The sequence below is a fragment of the Saimiri boliviensis genome, chromosome 1 (assembly GCF_048565385.1).
Source record: "Saimiri boliviensis isolate mSaiBol1 chromosome 1, mSaiBol1.pri, whole genome shotgun sequence".
In the NCBI taxonomy this organism is placed as follows: Eukaryota; Metazoa; Chordata; class Mammalia; order Primates; family Cebidae; genus Saimiri; species Saimiri boliviensis.
The window spans coordinates 1,912,080-1,934,074 of record NC_133449.1 but is presented as its reverse complement, the minus strand read 5'-3'; the positions used below and the strand labels follow the sequence as shown (position 1 = coordinate 1,934,074).

General features: G+C 46.3%; 1 protein-coding gene across 16 annotated transcripts in view; it reads left to right on the top strand.

The window, feature by feature from the left end:
- MYT1L (myelin transcription factor 1 like) overlaps positions 1-21,995 on the top strand; it is a 548,393-nt gene that overhangs the window by 197,767 nt on the left and 328,631 nt on the right. Inside the window, exon 1 of one of the 16 annotated variants that reach the window (XM_074393459.1) lies at positions 1-21,995. This exon is cut by the window's left edge and continues 29,805 nt beyond it. The exons of the other annotated variants lie outside the window; for them this stretch is intronic. The gene's annotated coding sequence lies outside the window, so the exon portion shown is untranslated. 16 annotated transcript variants of the gene reach the window in all.

Genomic DNA, 21,995 nt, shown 5'->3' with positions numbered 1-21,995 from the left:
CTAGAAAAATTGCAGGAAGAAAATGAAGAGAAAGCATGGAGACAATAGGAAAATGTTTACCCTGTGGATGAACTTGTTAATTCTGAAGTTATTTTTTATTCATGAATCTCAGCAATAGCTCCCGAACAAACTGGCCCTCCTTTGGACACAGGGGACAGTGTTTTGGCATTTTAGGGTGCATCTTTTTGCTTATTGAGATCTAGGGGTCTCCAGGCGGGGGCTGAAAAGCTGGCAGCAGCCCTGAGCGCAGGGAGGGAGGCAAGACCTCTGCCCACGCTCCCTCACCTCGGGATGGATGGTGGTCACCACCCACACCCACTCCTGTTGTCCCAAGGGTCTCTGCCCACCCACTCTCTGCTGGCGTTTGTGTCGTCTCCATGAGACAACAGTTATTTCATTGTAATGCCAACAAATCCATATACCTGTTTTCTTCATTTTCAAAAGAAAAAGATGCATTTATAACTAAGTCAAATGGCACAATATTAATATTTTGTAATCATTATTTGAACAACGGTGAAACTCCATCCTGATGTGTTTGGCTCGCGTTACCGAGGCATGTGCCTCTGCCCGCTGGCTCAGTGGCCATTGGAATCAGTCTTGGGCACCGCACAGTGTTAGACAATGGGACCAGTAACTCCCCACGTTAGGATGGGAAGGGGCTCTCCCCGGGTTCCGTTGTCAGCACGGGGCCTGAGACCGACCGGGCGGGGCACGGCAGTTTCTTCACTCTCTGAACGGAGAGGATAGACGTCCTCTGAACGTGACATCACTTTTCGAAATAATCATTTTATAAAATGCTTGCATGGGCATTTTCTGCCTATTTGACCCTTTCTGAACTGCTTTCAGTTTTAAGCCAGATTAATTTATGTAATCAACATATATTTATCAAAGCATTATATTAAGTTCTATACATTTACAAAAAACTACTTAATTTTTTTTTAATCTGCCATAAGCCACCATTACAGGTATCATTTTCTGGTAATGTGTGTGTGCATGTATCTTTGTGTATGTGTGTGTGCGCCTGTCTGTGTGTGTGTCTTTGTATATGTCTGTGGGTGTCTCTTTGTGTATCTGTGTGTCTGTCTGTGTCCTTGTGTATGTCTTTGTGTGTATGTATCTTTGTGTGTCTTTGCATGTGTGTCATTGTGTGTGTGTCTGCGTGTGTATGTCTGTGTATATCTTTGTGTATGTCTTTGCGTGTATGTGTCTTTGTGTGTCTTTGCATGTGTGTGTGTGTCTGCATGTGTGTGTCTTTGCATGTGTGTGTCTGTGTGTGTGTCTTTGTGTCTTTGCATGTGTGTGTGTGTCTTTGTGTGTGTGTGTCTTTGCATGTGTGTGTGTCTGTGTATGTGTGTGTGTGTCTTTGTGTGTATGTGTGCTTATTTTTTTCCAGTGGATACTGCAAGGTGTCTTTCCCTTCTTTCTCACATCGTCTTCTACCCTTTTTATTCTACAAAGTGGTCTCCTCCTTCCTTTCCAATTTAAATCTGGCCTTGTGGACACCCTTCTTATCCCACCAGGATATCATGGTGTGGCAAGTTTAGAAAGACTGGGAGGGAAGACATGAAGACAGGGCTATTTTTATGATACGTCTTTTATCTGTAGTGCTGCGTGGGTCTCTGTCTCAGATACAGACAGGCTGGAGCGCTGGATGGGGTGTTCTGGAACCGCCGGAGGAAATGCATTGCGGATTCCATTCCACAAGTTCCGCAGCACTCCTGTGCCCCATTCGGCCATGGGGGCATCTCCTTTGCGTTCTCTAGAATCATCTCCCCACAGCCATTTGCTCAGATCATACATGGACAATGAGGCCACACCTTCAGAGCCGTGCGCACGCCACTTACATGAAGTCTCCGGGCAGGAGTTTCCTAAGAGAGGGGCTCCTTCTGCCCCACGGCCCTGAAGGGCATCTCAGCTTTTCAGGGCTCCTTGTAAGGCTCTTGCCCTTGTAAGAAGTGTGTGTATCCTTTTGGGAATGCATGCCCACACACAAACACACATACTCTTCAATAAAGCAAATATTGAGATAGTCTTCATGATCAGAGATATTTTTACAAGTAAAATTACATTTTATATTCAGTCCATTTTATTTTTTTCCAGAGAAGACGTATAAGAATAACGATATAATTAAAGGTATAATTCACTGAAGTATTCTTCGGGGTTTGCAAGGCAAGGGAAGGGTTGTGAGGTGTGGACGTTGTCAATGTGATTTTACATTGTGAGAGCTACAGAAAGATGCTGGCTAACCTGTTAAAGTCTACTAAAAATGATGTGCACAGTGCATTGTAAGTGTTCTCGCTCCTTCCGTGCTTGACAAATAATTCCATTAAATGTAAGTGTATCCACCCAGGGTACGTGGACGACCACACGGCCGGACTTCCATGGCTCACTGGAGCCAGGGGCCGTCCTTTCGCATCCTGCACCTGAAGTGCCCGCAGGTGCTCATGCTAGCCCATAATGCTTCACTTTCCATTTCACTCACAGCTCAGAGAAACCGCAATATCAGAGATTCAGGGGCAAGGATTGTTCACAGACTATGGATTTGATTATAAAAGAAAGAATAAGTTAATGTGGCCAATCCCATTCATGTCTAGCTTTCCAGTACACAAGATGGAGAAGTTCAGCCTGTGAGCCACGCAGCTGGCCCAGCCCACCACGTGGAAACGCGAGATGTGGACACTGTGGTGACCGCCATCAGCAGCTTCTCCCTCCCGAAGGCAGTCCAGGCGTGGGGGTGGCTGGGGAGTCCTGATGGCGAGTGGCCTTCATCCTGGGAGGTGAGGGCAGAGCAGGAGGGAGTGGGACTAAGCCTCTCCCACCCCGACTTCACGCCTCATCTCCCAGGTGCAGGTCCGACCACCCCACGGTGGTTTTTCTGTTTTTAGGTTCTTTAAACCATAACTCAGACTTTTATTTTAGATTCTAGGGCGTACATGTGCAGGTTTGTGAATGGGGTATATTGTGTGATGCTGAAGTTTGGGGAATGGTTGATTCAGGTACTGAGCATAGTATCCAACAGTTTTTCAACCCTTGCGCCCCTCCCTCCTTCCCTCCCCCCTAACATTCCCTGGCATCTGCTGCTCCCGTCTTTGTGTCGAGGGGTACTGGATGTTCAGCTCCCACTTACGTGTGAGAACACACGGTGTTTGGTTTTCTGTTCCTGTGTTAGTTCGCTTAGGATAATGGCCTCCAGCTGCATCCCTGTTGCTACAAAGGACACGATTTTGTTCTTTGACGGCTGCGTAGTATTCCATAGCAACATGCATTTTAAATCAGACCAGGTTTGTGTAGGGTGCACTCCTCTTTCCTCTGGTCGTGACCATTTCCTGGGCACAAATGCTCACCACGCCTCAGGCTTCTTTCCACTCTAACACCAGGGCTCCCAAATGACCCACCTCTGCCCCCACATCATTCTTAGCACCTAACACAGACATCAGGAGAAGGACAATCTCTTCAACAAAGGCTCAGTGGTACGTGAGTAAGTGAGGTTTCTACCTCCTGAGAGGATGTGAGAGTCACAAAGGTTGCCTTCCAGGGGAATCCCTGACCAGTAGAATTGCAGGAAGTGGGGCAATGAGGGGTAAAGCCGGGCTGTGTAGATGGAGTGACTGACCACCTCGGCCCCAGGGACAGCCTCCTCCATCAGCTCCTGTTTTTGTAGGGCATTACTCTCTTTGTTTTTAAACTTCAGAATCTACAACTTTTTAAAAAAGTTATCAGGGTCAGGTGCGGTGGCTCACACCTGTAATCCTAGCACTTTGGGAGGCAGAGGCGGGTAGATCACCTGAGGGCAGGAGTTCGAGACCAACCTGGCCAACATGGCAAAACCTGTCTCTACTAAAAATTCAAAAATTAGTCAGGTGTGGTGACGCATGACTGGAATCCCAGCTACTTGAGAAGCTGAGGCAGCAGAATCACTTGAACCCAGGAGGCAGAGGTTGCAGTGAGCCAAGATCATACCATCACGCCACAGCCTGGGTGACAGAGCAAGAGTCTCTCTCAAAAAAAAAAAAAAAAAAAAAAAAAAAACTAAAAATAAAAAAAAAGTGATCAGAGTTTGGGTTTTGGGTTTACTTGTTTATATACATCAGCTTGCAAGGCAGTGGGAACGGAATCTCGAACCCTTGAAGGGTGCTGGGTTTTGTTAAAGTTCACTGCACACAAATGTCCCTCTGAACAGTTAGTGTGCATGGGTGGTGGGCCCCCTCTCCAGATGGGAGCATATACACCAAGCCCAGGAAGTGGTCAGCACTCACACCTGGCGAGTCAGTCCTATGCAGAGATCCTGGTGGTGCTCGTGTGACAAAGAAATAAGTCAGCAGTGTTTGAGCAAAAGTTCTATCAAAGTATCTGCCAAGTTGAGAACATGCGTAGGACATGTGGCGTGTTGAAATGATGGGAAAACAGCTTCAAAAGATGGCAGGAGGAGAGCGCTATGAGAATAAATGTCCACCGCATCCGTGGACGTTTGGAGAGGTCGGCGCTCTGGTCTCTGGAGCAGATGATTGTGAATCGTGACATGGGACGCAAGGTAAGTCCAGGAAAGGATCCACCGGCATTCTGAAGGAAGGCACGCACAAGCGAGAGAGAGGAGCGACAGCCTGTGATTCCGTGTCATGTGGGAGAAAGCACAAGCTTGATATGAATCTGATCTTTTGAGAAAAGGTGGACAAAAGTCATTCTCTTTAAAGGGATGCTAGTATTTTCTTACACTGACTAAAAAGAAAACATTCGATTTTCCCGTGTGGGGAAGGGGATGAGGACCTGCTTGGGTTTTTCATTTTCATTTTTAAAATTTCCAAACTTCATTGACTAGGTCAGTCTCCCTGCATAGAAGTTTCTCAATGTTCAAAGTTTCTCTGTGACCCTAAAAGGAGGCTCCTGGACTCACCCGCGTTCGGCTGAGTAGTGTTCTCATTCCAGCACTCAACTTTCTCTACGACTTACTCCTCTGTCCTGGCCCCGTGACTTGGGGCTACTTGTAAAACCCAAACACGTCCTCAAACAGTGAGATTCATGACATGCCAGAAACTATGATTGGCTCTGATGGACTTTTCCAAAATGGATTGAGGAGATTGTCTCTTCTCCTGATATTAGGGATTTAATTAGTGCACTTCTTCTGATGGGAAGCTTAGCTCTGTCTATCAACAGTAAGAAAAAGAGTGCTCCAGCAGAAGGGAATGTGCTCTCTGTATGGGTTCAAACGGGTGGAGACGGGACATCCCTAACATCTTATGAAACGTGTTATAGCCACAGGACCTCCTAAGCAGGCTTAAAATGGTAATAAACATTTAAATTTATCGACGTAAAAAAAATCCGTGAAAGGCAGATTAGAAAGGGTTTACCTGTGGGATCCCACTTACACAACCATGTGTATTTTCATGTCTATGCACGTCTGTTTGCATATGAATTTTACAGAAGGAATGAATAAAAGGATATCAATTTAATTTTTAAAAAGCAGTAGTTATCTCTTTGTGGATGAAATGTCCACTGATTTTCATACCAGCCATACACTTCTCTGTGGGATTCAAATATCTTACAAGAGCATGCATAATGTTTACAAACAAAACAAGCGGTATTGGAATTAACACGTAGCTTTCTGAGACATTTTTAAAGACAGCGTAATTTCTATGATTGTATAATTTTGGTTAATTTTTAAAAATATATTTGATAATTTCAATATGCAATTTTCTGGTTTTGAACAATCAAAAATATTCGAAGGCATTGATCCAGGCTGGGCACAGTGGTTCACACCTATAATCCCAACACTTTGGGAGGTGGAGGCAGGTGGATCACCTGAGGTCAGGACTTTGAGACCAGCCTGGCCAGCATGGTGAAACCCCATCTCTATTAAAAATAGAAGAGTTAGCCAGGTATGGTGGTAGGCACCTGTAATCCCAGCTCCTGCGGAGGCTTATGCACAAGAATCACTTGAACCAGGGAGGCAGAGGTTGTAGTGAGCCAGGATCATGCCACTGCACCCAGCCTGGGCAACAGAGTGACACTGTCTCAAAAAAAATAAAAAGGAGACATTGATCCATCATCTTGCACTGAACTAAGCAAAAAGAGCAAATTTCTACAAAATAGAATAAACGCACAGTTTAACAGCTTGTTTTCAAACAATTAGATTAAATTGCCTTTCAAAACATTCTTATTGGTTCCTGACTTTTAATGTGTATAAAATTTTAAATTCCCTATGGCACATTTTGAAAACATTTTATTTAACCGAAGTTGAGATGATTTTACATTTAACAGTAATTTTACATTTAACAGCTCATCAATGTATGTCAACAACTTTCTTATTTTGAAAGGCTTTATAGGACTCTCTTAAATTAGGAATTTCAATCTGCAGATATACATGTGTTACAGCAGATGATTAAATACAAGAAAGAAATAAGCAACATATCTTATTTCTTCTGTGAGAAATCCCTTTCTATTTAGTTTTTGTCATATATCATGTTATGCTTTATAATTTTTGATACATGATGCAAAAGTTTTGACTGATCCTGGCTCCCTAATCTAAAATGTTCTTAAAAATAGAACAAACAAAAATAAACCCACATACCTTATGAAATTAAAACACATTTTTTCCTTCTCAAGAATATGAGTAACCTTAATAAAGGAAATGTTTTTCTCTAAATGATAGTATTATTTGATATAACCATGGAAGAGTACACAGCACTTTCTAATTTTTCTGATCTACTCATTCTCCACCTATAACATGAGGAACAGAAATGTCTCTTGTGGGCCGGGCACAGTGGCTCACACCTGTAATCCCAGCACTTTGGGAGGCTGAGGCAGGCTTATGACCTGAGGTCAGGAGTTCGAAACCAGCCTGACCAACATAGAGAAACCCTTTCTCTACTAAAAATACAAAATTAGCCAAGCATGATGGTGCATGCCTGTAATGCCAGCTACTGGAGATGCTGAGGCAGGAGAATTGCTTGAACACAGAGGCGAAGGTTGTGGTGAGCCAAGATCACGCCATTGCACTCCAGCCTGGGCAACAAGAACAAAACTCCATCTCAAAAAAAAAAAAAAAGAAAGAAAGAAACAAAGAAAAGAAAGAAATATCTCTTGTGCAGTCTGGATCTCTCCTGGGGCCTAGACATGCACATTTTTTTTTTTTTTAGATGGAGTCTCACTCTGTCACCCAGACTGGCGTGCAGTGATATGATCTCTGCTCACTCTAACCTCTGCCTCACAGGTTCGACTGGTTCTCCTGCCTCAGCCTCCTGAGTAGCTGGGATTATAGGCAGCCACCACCATTCCTGGCTGATTTTTTTTTTAAGTAGTAATAGGGTTTCACCATGTTGGCCAGGCTGATCTCAAACTCCTGACCTCAGATGATCCAGCCACCTCTGCCTCCCAAAGTGCTGGGATTACAGGCGTGAGCCACTGTGCCCAGCCTGGACATGCACATTCTTTTGTGACTTACCTGCACTCTTCAGTCTGGGAGCTACAGTTTTAATAAAGAAGATGAAATTTCAAGGCTGAATTTGGGTTTCTGGAGACCACGTCTCCCCTTCCAGCGGATGGCATTCCTGCAGTCAGGAGACGTGTGCGGGAGGGGGAGGCTCCATGCACGTTTTCTGCAAGCTCTGTTGCAGGACGTCGTCTGGAATTCACGCCTCTTGGTAGACCAGACGCTGTTCTCGGTGCCCTCATCCATATCCCCGCACCTAACACAGGGCCCTTGATGACCTCCCTGCTAGAATCCAAGCCCCTTCATGTGCTGTTGGTAGTGCAGCTCCTAGAAGACAGAAGGAGTGGTGCGTGGCCAGCACAGGTAGCAGGTGCACCTTCACTGAGGCCGAGGCGGGAGACCACACCAGGCTTTCAGAGGCGGTCCTTATTTTTCACGAGCCTCTTAAGGATGTGTGATAGATTACTGATTTCTGTGAAGACAAGAAAATCTAAACAGTAAGAATAATATAGATTTACTAAAATCGAAATTCTCATGATGAAAAATAAATAAAGAACATACATTGATATTAAACCAATAAAGAAATTGGGCTCTGCCAACTGGCTGGGACACGCCTGTGATTGACTTGCTCCCTCGTCTTGAGGGTGGGGGAAGGAGAGGAATAATCTCCCATATCTGCATCTCTCAGCAACTGCTACTCAGAGCTGAGAAATGTGTTTGCTTGTCAAGAAGATTTTCAGCCTTGGTTTGAAGAATTTAACAGTTTCCTGGATATCAGACCTGATCTTGTCGGTGAGGAGCGGAAGAATTTAAATTCCTCAGTCTTTGGTAACACATTAACTCTTTCAAACCACAGAGGCATCCGTACACTAGAATCATTTCTGAAAGGATTGCTAAGGGACAGAAAGAAGAAACTGGCCGCCCCGAGATGAACCATCTTCTCCCCTTTGCTCAATATTCTGTTTCCCAGCAGAGTCACAGATTGGAGGAGTAGTGAGAGCTGAAAAGGCCCCACGAGAAGACCAGGGTTAAAGGCATCCCGGTGTGCCTGGGTCCACAGAGTGGGGGAACAGAGGGGAAGAAAGTGCGCCCCCTTTTCTGGCCATCCGGGCACATTCTCTGGCGCTTTGGTCACTCAGCGATGACTGGATGTTGTCACCACCGCACAGCGTGATCATGGCTTTTTCTGCAGAGCACGGGACCCAGCCTCCTTTTCTGCTTATTTCTCTCCTCATCGTCCACCTTGCCTTTCTTCCTTTCTTCCTTTCTCTTATGCATTCATTCGTGCATGCATTTCTGTATTTTATCAACAAACATATTTCAGAACACGGGTCCTACTTTGGGACAGAATGGGGAGGAGACGGAAAATGTCTTGCCCTGATCAGGTAAGAAATTAGCAGCTTACACAGTGTGCTGATCTGTTCTCAGGCTGCTGATAAGGACATACCTGAAACGGGGTAATTTATAAAGGAAAGAGGTTTAATGGACTCTCAATCATAGTGGAAGGCCAAGGCATGTCTTGTGTGGCAGCAGGGAAGAGAGAGTGTGCAGGGGAAATCCCTTTATAAAGCCATCCGTTCTCATGAGACTTATTCACTATCACTAGAGCAGCACAAGAAAGACCCACCCCCATGATTCAATTACCCCCCACCAGGTCCCTCCCACAGTGGGGGAATTATGAGAGCCACAATTCAAGATGAGATTTGGGCAGGGACACAGCCACACCATATCACACAGCCAAACCATCACACACTAATCATAACCTGATTATTAATTAGAATGAACTCACAAATTCCACACCAGTGAGGGAGTAGGGGCTGCAAAGGTGCAGTGGAGGGAACTGAATTTGGTGTCGTGGATCAGGGAGAAACAGAACCAAAGGCAGCCAGAGTGGACTGTATGGGAACTTGAAAGAAGAAGGCAGAGGTGCAGGAGTTTCACCCAGACAGGCAGCTCCCTGTGACGAAGGGCAAGTGAGCTGGGACGGGAGAGGGGCCCTCCTTTGCAGTACACGGTAAGGAGGTGAACTGTTAGCCACAGGCGAGGAAAGAGATGCATCTTACTTCCTTTGGGATATAACAAAAAGCCACGAACTGGGGAGCTTAAAAAACAAATTTATTTATCACAGTTTTGGACTGTGGAGGTCCAAGATCAAAGTGCTGACAAATCCTTGCCGTCTGGTGAATGTCCACATCCCCACTGTGTCCTCATGGGGTGGAGGGAGAGCTCTGACCTCTCTCTTCTTACCAGGGCACTCATCCCACCTGAAGGCTCTACCTTCACGACCTCATCATCTGATGCCTCTTCTCCAAGAACCATCACACTGGGCTTGGGGCTGCAATGCAGGAATTTGCGGAGGACACAGACATTCTGTCAGTAGCAGCATACATGATTTTCAGCAAGGGACATACATAGTCACATTGGGAATTTTCTCATGATAATGATCCAGCTTCTATCTGTAAAAGTAGATTTCCGGGAGCCAGATGGGAGGGGTGAGATCTCTTAGGAGATTTACAGTAGTAGGGGCAGGGTTTGGAGGCATCTTGGTGGTCCGGTAGCAATGAGGAGAGAGAATCTAGTGGCAGAGAAATGTAAGAGATGATGAACCTGATGTGGAAGCCAGGAGGGAGCAGAGATTCCCAGGTGGGAGCCTGAGAGCTGGAGCGATGGGCTCCTGAGGTACTGGGCGGGGTGCACTAGACTGCAAAGGGATTTTTGGGGAGCGGTGACGAGGTTAGTCTTGGAGACGCTGTTTTGTTCAATCCCGGTGACACCACTATCAGGAGGCTTTCTGCTGCTTGGAACAGGGGACTAGAAGAGGTGCCAATGGCTGGGGGTCGAGGGGCAGTTTCTACAGAGAATCAGTATTCTATTCCTCCGTAGGTAGGTGAACTCTGAGCTGTTAACCTTAAAGAAATTATTCATGTGTGCTTTTATTTTTTTTTCTCTTAAAGCATCTGTCATACAATTAGGGCATTTGGTCTGTCCGTAAGCCCCGGGGCATAGTGGAGAGTCAGGGGAGGAGCTTGGGAAGGAGGGTGCGCAACTTTGCCGCAAACATTTGCCTTTCCTGTGAGGGTGGACACCGCCCTTCCACAGGGATGTGTTGGCCGCTGAATCACACCTGCACCAAGGGACCCTTGAGAAAGCAGGAAGTGTGTTCCGATGTAGAGACAATCAAAAAGTTAATTTATTATGCCCTTTGAAAACTAAGCCTATTAAAGATAAGAATAAAAAGATTTTGCCTGATGTCAGCTTCCCAAGGAAAGGTGTGCTGTTGGGTGTTTTTCTGCTTTTGGGTTTACACTGGGAGACTGTGAGGAAATTCACTGCGGTGAGATCAATCTCCACAAAGAGCAATAACTGAAAAATAACAGCATAAGAGATAAGCATGCCTGGGAAGCACGGGGCGGTGGCTTCGACCATTTGAACTGAATTTACGGTCCTTTTTTGCTAAGTTTGCTGTTTGTGAGATGCCTTGTTCTGTGTGTCCCTAATTTGCAAACGGTGGGAGAGGCTGGGTTTGACGGCATGTTACAGACAGGAATACAGACGCTGACTGTGGGTAGGCGGCGCAGCCTCTCGGTTCCGTGCCTGCATGGATCGTGGCTCTACTCCACTGTGCTGTGAGCCTCCCAAACTTTCAAAAGCATGTTTAGAGTGAAGCACAACGTGGTGGTGCTGGCGCGCGAGCCGCTGTCCTGAACGCTCAAGAAACGCCCGCTCCTAAGGTGCGTCTCCCTCCCCCAAAAGAAGACAGAGTGCACAGGAGGAGCAGAGGGAGGGGAGCATGCCTCTCCTCCGTGTTATGACACTTCTCACAACTCAGCAGTTGTCAGTGACTGAAAAGAGACGACTCCAGTCAGGAAGAGGGGCTGGAGTTCTTAAGGACAGGACAGGGGACTGCTTTCAAGGCTGAGTTACCAAGAAACCTGATACATTTCCAGCAGGCCATTGTGAGCATTTCTGATTCCATCGATGCCTTGAAAGGACTTAATTTTTAAGTTCGTGTATTTCTGTAGACTTAGTCTCTTCAGATGACACAGATTCTCTCTCTCTCTTTTTTAAACTTTTACTAAGTTCTGGGATACATGTACAGAACGTGCAGGTTTGTTACACAGGTACACATGTGCCATGGTGGTTTGCTGCCCCTGTCAACTCAGCAGATAAGTTTTACGCCCCTCATGCATTAGGTATTTCTCCTAATGTCTCCCCTGCCTTGCCCCTCACCCCCAACAGGCCCTGGTATGCGGTGTTCCCCTCCCTGTGTCCATGTGTTCTCATTGTTCAACTCCCACTTATGAGTGAGGACATGCAGTGTTTGGTTTTCTGTTCCTGTGTTAGTTTGCTGAGAATGATGGTTTCCAGCTTCATCCATGTCCCTCAAAAGAACATAAATTCATTCCTTTTTTTTTTTTGGCTGCATAGTATTCCATGGTGTCCAGTTTATCATTGATGGGGATTTGGGTTGCTTCCAAGTCTTTGATATTGTGAATAGTGCTTCAGTAAACACATGTGTGCATGTGTCTTTATAGTAGAATGATTTCTTAAGGGCCCCTTGAGCTCTGCCAAAAATGTTGAACTCTCAGCCGAGCGCAGTGGCTCATGCCTATAATCCCAGCACTTTGGGAGGCCAAGGTAGGCAGATCACAAGGTCAGGAGATGGAGACCATCTTGGCCAACATGGTGAAACCCCATTTCTACTAAAAGTACAAAAATTAGCCAGGTGTGGTGGCGTTACCTATAATCCCAGCTACTCAGGAGTCTGAGGCAGGAGAATCACTTGAACCAGGGAGTCGGAGGTTGCAGTGAGCCGAGATTGTGCTGCTGCACTCCAGCCTGGGCAACAGAGTGAGACTTCATCTAAAAAAAAAAAGAAAAGATGAACTCTCTTGCACATCCCCTTCCAGAATTAGAGGCCATGTGCCACCCGTGGAGAATGTGGTATGGGACAGAACAGTCTCTGTGCAGTACATGTGAGGGTATGTGACCAAGTTCTCATCTGGGAAGAGCCATTACAAGCACCAGACCTTCATGGTTAAGTCTCACAATCACTGCTCTGGCAACTCTTCCCCACTGCCCTGTTTTCAGTGGAGCAGCTTGTCATTGAATATACTGTGTTCATGCCGCCACCTCACCCTGACATCACAGGCTAAAAGTCTGCTGTTAGCCAAGCTACTCGTCTCTCATTTAGTTACTAAGGTGCTTTGTCGTCTTTATAACCGTATGCCCCAAGGCTGATGGTGGGTATCACATTTATAAATCTAGTCAGTAAGTAAATAAACTCTCCATGCCACCCCTTTCACCAGTAAATGACATTTTAAAATTGCAAAAGTAATTTTAAAAAGAGAAGGCGACATCTGCACTGGAAATTATGAATATGCTTGTGTTGCCTTTTTCTAAACCAGGAGGCACAAGCATACTTTTTCCGTAACTGTTGTGTCATCGGCTGTTCGATTTATGTGTGTCTGTGCACTGAGTGGAGTCTTCCCCAAGCCCCCTAAGTCACGGGCACCCTAATGTGGATGGATGAACTCCTTCCTGTCCTTCATCCGAGCTACACATGGTGAGCTCTGTGTACCTGGTACGCTGCTGCTGCTGCTGCCCCATCTCAGTGGGGTGCTTGCTTTGATCACTACAGCTTTTTATCGTTAGGGAAAGGAGGACCCGGAGTAGCTTTGCCCAGACACAACCCACTGCTGTTGAAGGCCATCTCGTCTCTACCTCCATAAGGCGTCACAACACAAATTCCCTCTCTTCAGCTTCAAAAACCATTTGGGGGTCATACATTTTTTTTTGTTAATATTGACTGCTCCTTTCTAGAATTTTTAATGTGGAAATTTCTAATTGGATTTATAAACACACATATGAAAACAGCTTTAAAAATTTTGTTCTTGCCTGAGTTTCCTGTTGAAATTTCAAGATTAAAATTTTTTACAACAAATAAAATTGTCATAAACTAAGCAAACAAGAGCACACAAAGAAAAAGCTAATATATTCCCCTCCTTTTATCCAAAAGTTGGATTTCATTTGTATCCACTCACAAAAGCATCTATGTTGACAGAAAGTGTTTCCTTCCTGCGAACACCGGGGTTGCGCTGTGAAGGTTGATGAACCTGCTCTTACTCCATTTTGTACGCAGACGCCTCTCCCAGGTCAAAATGACCAGCCCGTCTCACTCTTTAAAAATAGCAGCAGGATATTCCATGGTGCATTTTAGCCTGAACTGAGTCCACCATTTCTCTGCCGTCAGCATGAATGTGGATTCCCAGGCTTTCCCACTCGAGACCACAGCTGCAGACGTTTTGTGCACACACACCTGGACACCTGTGCCTTCATTTCTGTAGGAGGGATTCCTGTGTATTGATTGGGTCATTGGATCAATGGGAACACCATTCAAAGTTTTAATCAGTAATACCAGATTTCTGCAGACAATGTTATAGCAATCAGTTATTTTACCACCAGCAGTGGATATAATCAATCTTCAGAGTTTTGGCCAGTGTTCTCGGTGAAATGTCTCTGTTATTTTAATATGCATTTTCCCAGCTGCTATAGAAGCTGAGCATTACTTCGGCTCCCTGTGCCGCCACCTCTGCGACTTACCGTCTCTATTCTGATTGAGAGATGGTACTCTTTTGTACGGATTTGTCTTTTTCTTTTCTAATTTAACGCTATCTTAATATTTGGGGAATATAGATTATTTTTCTGCCTTATAATGCAAATGTTTTCTCTCAATCTCCCATGAGATTGCTGATAATATTTATGCATACCTGTGGTGCCTTTTCCCATGTAGAAATTTTAAATTTTTACGTAGTCACATCTGGTCAGTTCTGTAGCCTGTTTGTCTCTTATGTTCCTTAAGTTGACAGTTCTTTAAAGAAGTTAATTCTTGACTCCATATGCAGTTGGCATTTATGTCTGCGGTCACTGGTTGGGCTGGCCGTGTTCTCTCCCACGCGGGCTCCAGCCTGACGGGAGCTCTGCTGGGCAGCTACCTTCCACTGCAGGACGGTGGCCTTCTGTGTCACACACTTCTTGCCATCTGAAACTTTTCTAAGCTCTTCATTCTTTTCAATCTATCTGTTTTTCCCATTTCTATGTCAATACCACACTGATTTGATAACGTGAGCTTTATAGAAAGTCCTCAGTATTCAGAAGGGCATGATACTTGCCTACCTGTCAGCAATGATCACACCTTTATTTTTCCAAGTGATCTTCAAATTGCATTTATTCAGACACCCCCCACTTCCCAAACGGACCTATCTGGAGACCGACTGGAGACTCGTGAAACTGCCTGTGGATTTCCATGTCTTTCCACCCGCTTCTCCTCCAGGCATCTGCACTCACCGCCCTCACTCAGGTCTTGCTCTGGGGTGGCGGATTTGCATCTGTCTTGTCAGCGGATGAGGTTTTCTTGACCATTTCTGTGTCACTGTGTTGACTGATAATAGAAAGAAAAGCCAATAATCTTGGAATATTTTCTTGTCTTCAGCCCCGATGTTGAGTTCTCTACTAATTTTAATATTTCTTGGAAGAATCCGTCTTTTCTTTCCTTGGCATGACATCATTTCATCTGCAAACAAAGCATCTTCTCTTTTAATATTTATGCAAATAATGTTGGGCGATTATCGCACTATGTTAACTGGAGCCTCCTAAACAATGTTGGCTAGAAGGGATGGTGAAGGGCATGTCTTTTTCCTGATCTCAGTGCAGTGTTATTAACATTTCACCCTTTAATGTGACCTATGCTATTGAATTTTGGTGGGAATTTATGTACACTCTTTATTTAAAATGGGTATAGAATGTTTTCTATTATTTTCCATCTATTTCCTTTAATTTATTGGTATAGTAACCATTATAAATTTTATTTAAATGAAAATAATTGTATATATGTAATTAACATCTATTAAACTATATTTTTACATAGAGTAATCCCCACTGCCACCAACTCCACCTTTTGCCCGTGAATGTGTGAATTCTGCCTCCCTTGATTCTTGTGCAACCCATAAAGTCAGGCACCATGGATAATACTCTTCTCATTTAGACATTCAAGGTTTAAGGTTGGGCACAGTGGCTCACACCTGTAATCCTAACAATTTGGGAGGCTGAGGCGGGAAGATCACTTGAGGTCACGAGTTCGAGATCAACCTGGCCAACACGGTGAAACCCCATCTCTACAAATAATTTTTAAAAATTAGCCAGGGATGGTGGCAGGCACCTGTAATTCCAGCTACTCAGAAGCCTGAGGCAAGAGAATCGCTTGAATCTGGGAGGCAGAGGTTGCTCTAAGCCAAGATGGCACCACTGCACTTCAGCCTGAGCAACAAAGCAAGATTCTGATGCCAGCAAAAAAAAAAAAAAAAAAAGTTCAAGGTTTAGAAGCGACGATCTCAGATCAGGTCACCTTTCTGGTTTGCATCACTGTCTTGCTCAACAACAGGAAAGAAGAGTTGTTTTTCATACTTAGCACTGTTACGATGCTTTACAATTTAAAATAGTGGCACACACGTTATTTCATTCAATTATCACATCAAATCTGTTCGGTAGCATTAGCAATACATTTATTTTGGAGGGACTAAGATAAGATCAGTGACTTAACTTCATGCAGCTAGGAAATGGCAAACTGAATTCAAACCCTATTCTTGGACTCAGAGGTCCCTATTCCTCTGACCACATTATTCGGCGAGGAGGGGGTGCTGTGCGGTTGCAGAGAAGTGTGACTCTGGGAGGAGCTTTCCCACCAGTCACCAGCGTGAGCCTTGGGGTCTCCCTCCTCTGCTCCATGGCCCAGCGGCTCAGTGGAGCCCTGACCATGTGAGAGCTGCCGAGCTCAGTCCAGACGCACATGCTGCCTGGTTCATTTGCATAATGCTCAGGAGCGAGAGAAACGAATGAACGCAGATGCAAGTCAGAGGAGCAGCCGCTGACCGGGAGGGGTGCAGGGGAACGTTCTGGAGCTCTGACAAGGCTCTCATTTGTGGCACGATCTCTCATGGGTTTAGGAGCTGGGGAGCTTCCTAGAGTTACAAAATTAACACGAGGTTACCTTCTCTCCTCGACAACATGGATGCTCTGTCAAGGCCAAAACAGGTTTGAAGAGAGCCTTTTGTCTGTGTTGTCTTGACCAAGGAGGCTCTTTGGTTGTTGTGAGAGCTGCTTCTGCAGTGTGCGCGCACCTGCAGCAAAGTCTGATTCTAAAATACACACGGGGTACAGGCTGAAAGGAGGGACAGGGTCAAGAAAAATAATGAATGGGTACTAGGCTTAATCCCTGGGTGATGAAATATCTGTACAACAGATCCCCGTGGCACAAGGTTACCTGTGTAACGAACCTGCGCATGTGCCCCTGAACTTAAGTTTTAAAAAATGCATATAGAATTTAAAAATGGATTGACTGTTTGGTTACTACTCTAAGCAATTTAGCTCTTTAGAAATGCACAAACCCAGAGAAATGAGTGGGATGGGAAACCCCGGGAGGCTTCCCATATGAAGGAGAACTGCTGGTCTAAAATACGTGGACACATCTGTGATCCGTGAGAAATGGAGCAGCAGTGTTTGCTGGTTATAAATCCTCTGAAACTCAAGGAATGAAAATCTTGGTATTCAAAAAGCTGTGCTCATCTGGTAGTCCATACTCTGAGCAGTCTTCATGCACAAACACGACCTGGTGATAAAATGTGCAGATGGTGCCGTGGCACTCCGGGCACTTGTGCGGCAGCAGGCCCAGCCCTTGTCTCTCCAATGACCTTGCCCAGCAGAGGAGAAGGCTGGTTCTAGAGAGAGGCTCATCAGAGGGAGCGTCCTGCAGCTCACTTTCGTTTTTCTTCCTCAGCTCAGTTGCGGTGATCAACCCCTTTCTGGTCCGTCCCTCGGATCAGGACACGTGTGTTGACCACCTCGGGCTCCCAGTCCCTACCCACCCTATGCAAGGGAGTGAGGTCGTCTTGATGAGCACAACACAATCCGGGCCACTTCTTCCTGGGCCTCAGCCCCCGTGGCTGTGAAACAGGAGGGTGGTGGTGAACACAAGCAGGATTCCCAACACTTACTTCAAGGAGCATTCTTCTAATGATAGAAGCATTCTTTCAGCTGGAGCCGTAGGATTGCTTTAATTTGGAAGGATTCTAGTGAAACCATTAAAATTCATTTCCTATGGTAATAAGCACCGTTGTTTACTGAGCATGGACATCCCATCTCTAAATCTCAAAATAATCCACTAAAAAAGCAGCCGTGGTCTCAGAGCAGCTTGACCAGAAAGAGACGTAAGCAACTTACCTCCCAGGTCAACGCAGGGGCCCTGAAGCTGGTGGAAGGTTGGAGATATGGGAAGGGGAAGAGAGCTCTCATCCCACCCGGAATGCAGGGCCTGGAGCCCGGGTTAGCCACGGTCTGCTAGGAGCATGTTGTGTCCTCCACGTTCTGGGTCATAATGAGAATGAACCAGTGTGCTGGTTTGAGCCACACATAAGCCGTTTGTTCGCACTGTTGATTCTTGCGTTGCTGCGATATTGCTAGAATGGCTACATCTCTTGGTACATTTGAAAAGTTGATGGAAATACAGTTCCTCTGTGGACTTGCTTTATACTATTTGAGGTTATTTAGGCTGATGATGTTAATGGTTTAAAGCTTTTCATTCTCCTCTCTTTCATTTTTCCTATCATCCTCTGCAACACAGAAGCGTACCAGAAAAGAATGCCATTGCACTATGCTCATAATGATTCCAACCCAAAACCAGAAGGCTTTGTATTATTTCTAAGTACTCCCTAATTCGCCTTTTTTATGAAGCTTGGATGTTCAAGGACCATGTCTTCATACCTGAGTGTATGTGTTTTCATGCCTCACTCACACATTCCGCAGATACTTATTAAGCTTGATGTGGTTGGCATGTTAATGTCTGGCCCCAGCAGTACACGGGGGAGCAGAGCCTACCTATTTCCTGTGCTGGGAGCTTAGAGTTTAGTAAAGAAAACTTTTGAGGGTTCAATAATCATATTATACATTTTCCCTAAATCATCACCAGAAATTATTCATTGATTATTAATAATCAATGATTCATTGATTATTCATTGTTAAAGGTTTTAAGTAGGATCAGAAATAGAACTTGAATAGCTCACCTTTGTGGCAGGATAAAACTTGGACCCAGATGTGGGAAGGCAAGATGGGAGCCTCTGGTGACAGACCTCCACTCCCGGAGGCTCGGACCACCCCTGCGGTGAGGGACAGCGGCAGGTGTGTGTGAGACGCCGCGGGGTGGAAGTGCCCCTGGGCAGTAAAAGAGCATTGAAAGAGAGGAAGGTGAAGAGAAAAGCAGGGTGAGAGGCCCTGGCGCTGACATGTGATCATTTAGACTTCCTTCTGTGTTTCTCTAACGGTTATACAATGATTATGCAGTTAAGAAAACCTCAACTAGCTGTGGATAAAGTTTGCCTTTCATGTTTACATTCAATGGAAAGTCAGCCACAAGGAAAGCGGTGAATTGTTATTTCTGGAGCAAAATGCTGGACGATATAAAACCGTGGCTGGGAGAGGCTGGCCCCGGCCTGAGTCGGGGAGGCTCCTAGGCAGCCCCACCTCTGCTGCAGGCAGACACGTGCGTGCCTCCCAGGAGTGTGCGTCTGGCCACACATCACACTTTGTCTCGGGACACCCTAGACACGTTCTCCAGAAAAGCCAACCTCTTTACATCTGTCTCTGTGTTTATGATGGAACTAGCACCCTGACATTCTTACCCCTCAGTGCCTTGAGAAAGAATCAATGAGATACAGCTCTTAATCAAAGCTGCTAAAATTCCAAAGATAAGCAAATAGAAAGAATAACTGTTGTTTTTATTGTAATACTCCCCTATCCCTAATTGGCTTACGTGGTTGTATTTTCAAATTGTATGTAAGACAAACATGACATCCGCATGTGAACTCTTCAGGCCAAAGAAACTGGGGAAGAAAACGCAGACTCCAAAAGTGAGCAGGTCACAGCGAGTCCTCCAAGGCCGTTCTGCCGTCTAGGTAAAAGTCTCTGCATTGTTGCTAACGGCTGCCACACACTCCATGGTTTAAACACCACAGATGTACTGGCTGACAGTTTTGGACGTCAGTGTCTGAAGTGCATCTGCAGGGCTGTGTTCACTGTCCAGCTTCAGCGGCAGCCACTTTCCGGGGCTCATGGCCGCCACACGCTCATGTCTGCTTTCACTGTCACATCTTCGTCTCTGACCCTCCCGCCTCCCTCTTCCCCTTACAGAGACCCTTGTGAGGACAGACACTGGGCCCTCCACATTCCGAGATAATCTTCCCGTGTTAGTCTGTTCTTGCACTGCTCTAATGAAATAGCTGAGACTAAGTAATGTGTAAAGAAAAGAGGTTTAATTGGCTCACAGTTCCAGGGGCTGCACAGGAAGCGAGCTGGAGAGGCCTCGGGAAACTTACAGTCATGGCGGAAGGCAAAGGAGAATCAACCACATCTTGTAAGGCCAGAGCAGGAGGAAGAGAGAGAAGCGGGAGGTGCCACACGCTTTTAAACACCCAGGTCTTGTGAGAACTCCCTCACGGTCATGAGAACAGCAAGGGGAAAGTCAGCCCCACGATGCAATCGCCTCCCGCCCAGCCCCTTGTCCAGCACTGGGGATTACAGCTGAACATGAGATTTGGGCAGGGACACCGATCCAAACCCTGTCACCTCCCATCTGCAGACTTAACTCAATGACACTTGCAAAGTCTCCTTTGTTGTGTAAGGTACTCACATTCTTTATCCACAGGTTCTGGGATTTGCTTTCAGGGAAGAGCAGTATTACTCTGCCTCCCACAGGCTCCGAGATGCTGACACAGCCCCTCACAAATCAAATTCTTTAAATTCTGTGATTACATAAAAACAAGGTAACCCAGCATAGCCTGAGCCCTCTGAGTTTCATGCAGCAGTGGTGCTGTGCGCAAAGGAAGGGTCAGGCAATCCCCCACCGTGCAGGGGTGTCAGGGAGGAAGCACAAGGTGCGGGAGCCAGTGAGCCCTGACAGCCCCGCATCTACTGGCTTCTCTCGCTCTTCTTTCCCTCCCTCATCCTGTGCCCTGTGTGACTGCACCAAGCTCTCTCTCCTCCTCTGTCCCTGACTGCTCCTCCCCACCGGAATCCCTGTCCATGTGGACCTGGTTCTGGTCTCTCTCTCTCAAACACACACACAGACACACACGCTCTCTCTCTCCTATCCTCCCTCTCAGTTCCACAATTCGGTACACAAGACCAGGAACCAGCCTCGCTCATACGGGCCCTCGGTTGATGGGGACAGACAGTAAGCTGTATGGCGAACCCAGCATTCTCTGTGACAGAGGAGAGGAGGAATGACTGGAAACCCTTACACATTGTTAAGTTTTGCCCATGGCCCAAGACTATACAGCAATGTCCAAGTGACGTGTAGTTAGCTTCAAACAGTCTATTTTGTTTGGAGGACTTGCGCTCTTTAAGAACTTGGACCTTGTGCATGCATTCTTTGTATGTGATAGTGTGTTACACACGTGGCACGTGTCTACTCCGGCCCTCACAGGGAGAAGGTGGGCTTTTTCCTACCCCTTCATGTAGCCCAACGGCAGGCACAGGCAGGCATTCTGTGACGGGCATTCTGATGCCCCGGGTGCTCCCGTGTTCCAGGCACTTCTCTGAGCGCCTCGTGTCCATCAGTGCATTCATCCTGCAGCATCCCTGTGAGAGAGGGACTGCAGTGTTCCCATGACAGATGAGTAAACCGAGGCACAGAAAGGTCAGATACGTCGTCGAAGATGGCATATACAGGAAGAGGTAGTGCTGAGGCTCCAAGCAGACAGTCTGGAGCTGATGCCCACACTCATAAAGCAGGTGGGAGACCAGGAGGCTGACGCCAAGGCATTGCTGGTGACGTGGGAGGCTGGATCTCACAGTCCTGTAAGCAGGTCTGTGTGCTCCCCGCCCCCGACGCAGGTTCACAGGAGCGTGTGTGGGGAGACTCGCCTTCTCCTGGTCAGGGCGCAGGTGCGGGACGGCTGTTCTTTCCTTCCCGGGTGGTCTCACTTGGCAGAAGGAACCAGGGACAGAGCAAGAAAGAACTGAGTTCACAGACGACCACCTCCCCTCCTGACTCCAGCAGCAAAGGGGGAGGCCAAGGGCCGCGTTCATGATGGAGAATTCCTGAGAGCTTGGAAGACAGAACATACAGGGACCATGAGGGAAACTGTCGTTAGAAAATGTTTTCCTCTCGCATCTGATTCAAGGAGAGCGAGTTTAAAAGATGCACAGGCACAGTGGTGTTTAACGGTGAATGATGTGTGGAGGGGTTGCATTGTAAAATCCAAACCCAGCAGCTGATCCTCGGACTCCAGCCCAGCAAGGCCACGGTGGGGGATCGCCTGACCCTTCCTTTGCGCACAGCACCACTGCTGCATGAAACTCGGAGGGCTCAGGCTATGCTGGGTTACCTTGTTTTTATGTAATCACAGAATTTAAAGAATTCGATTTGTGAGGGACTGTTCCAGCATCTCAGAGCCTGTGGGAGGCAGAATAATACTCCTCTTCCCTGAAAGCAAATCCCCAGAAGCTGTGGATAAAGAAT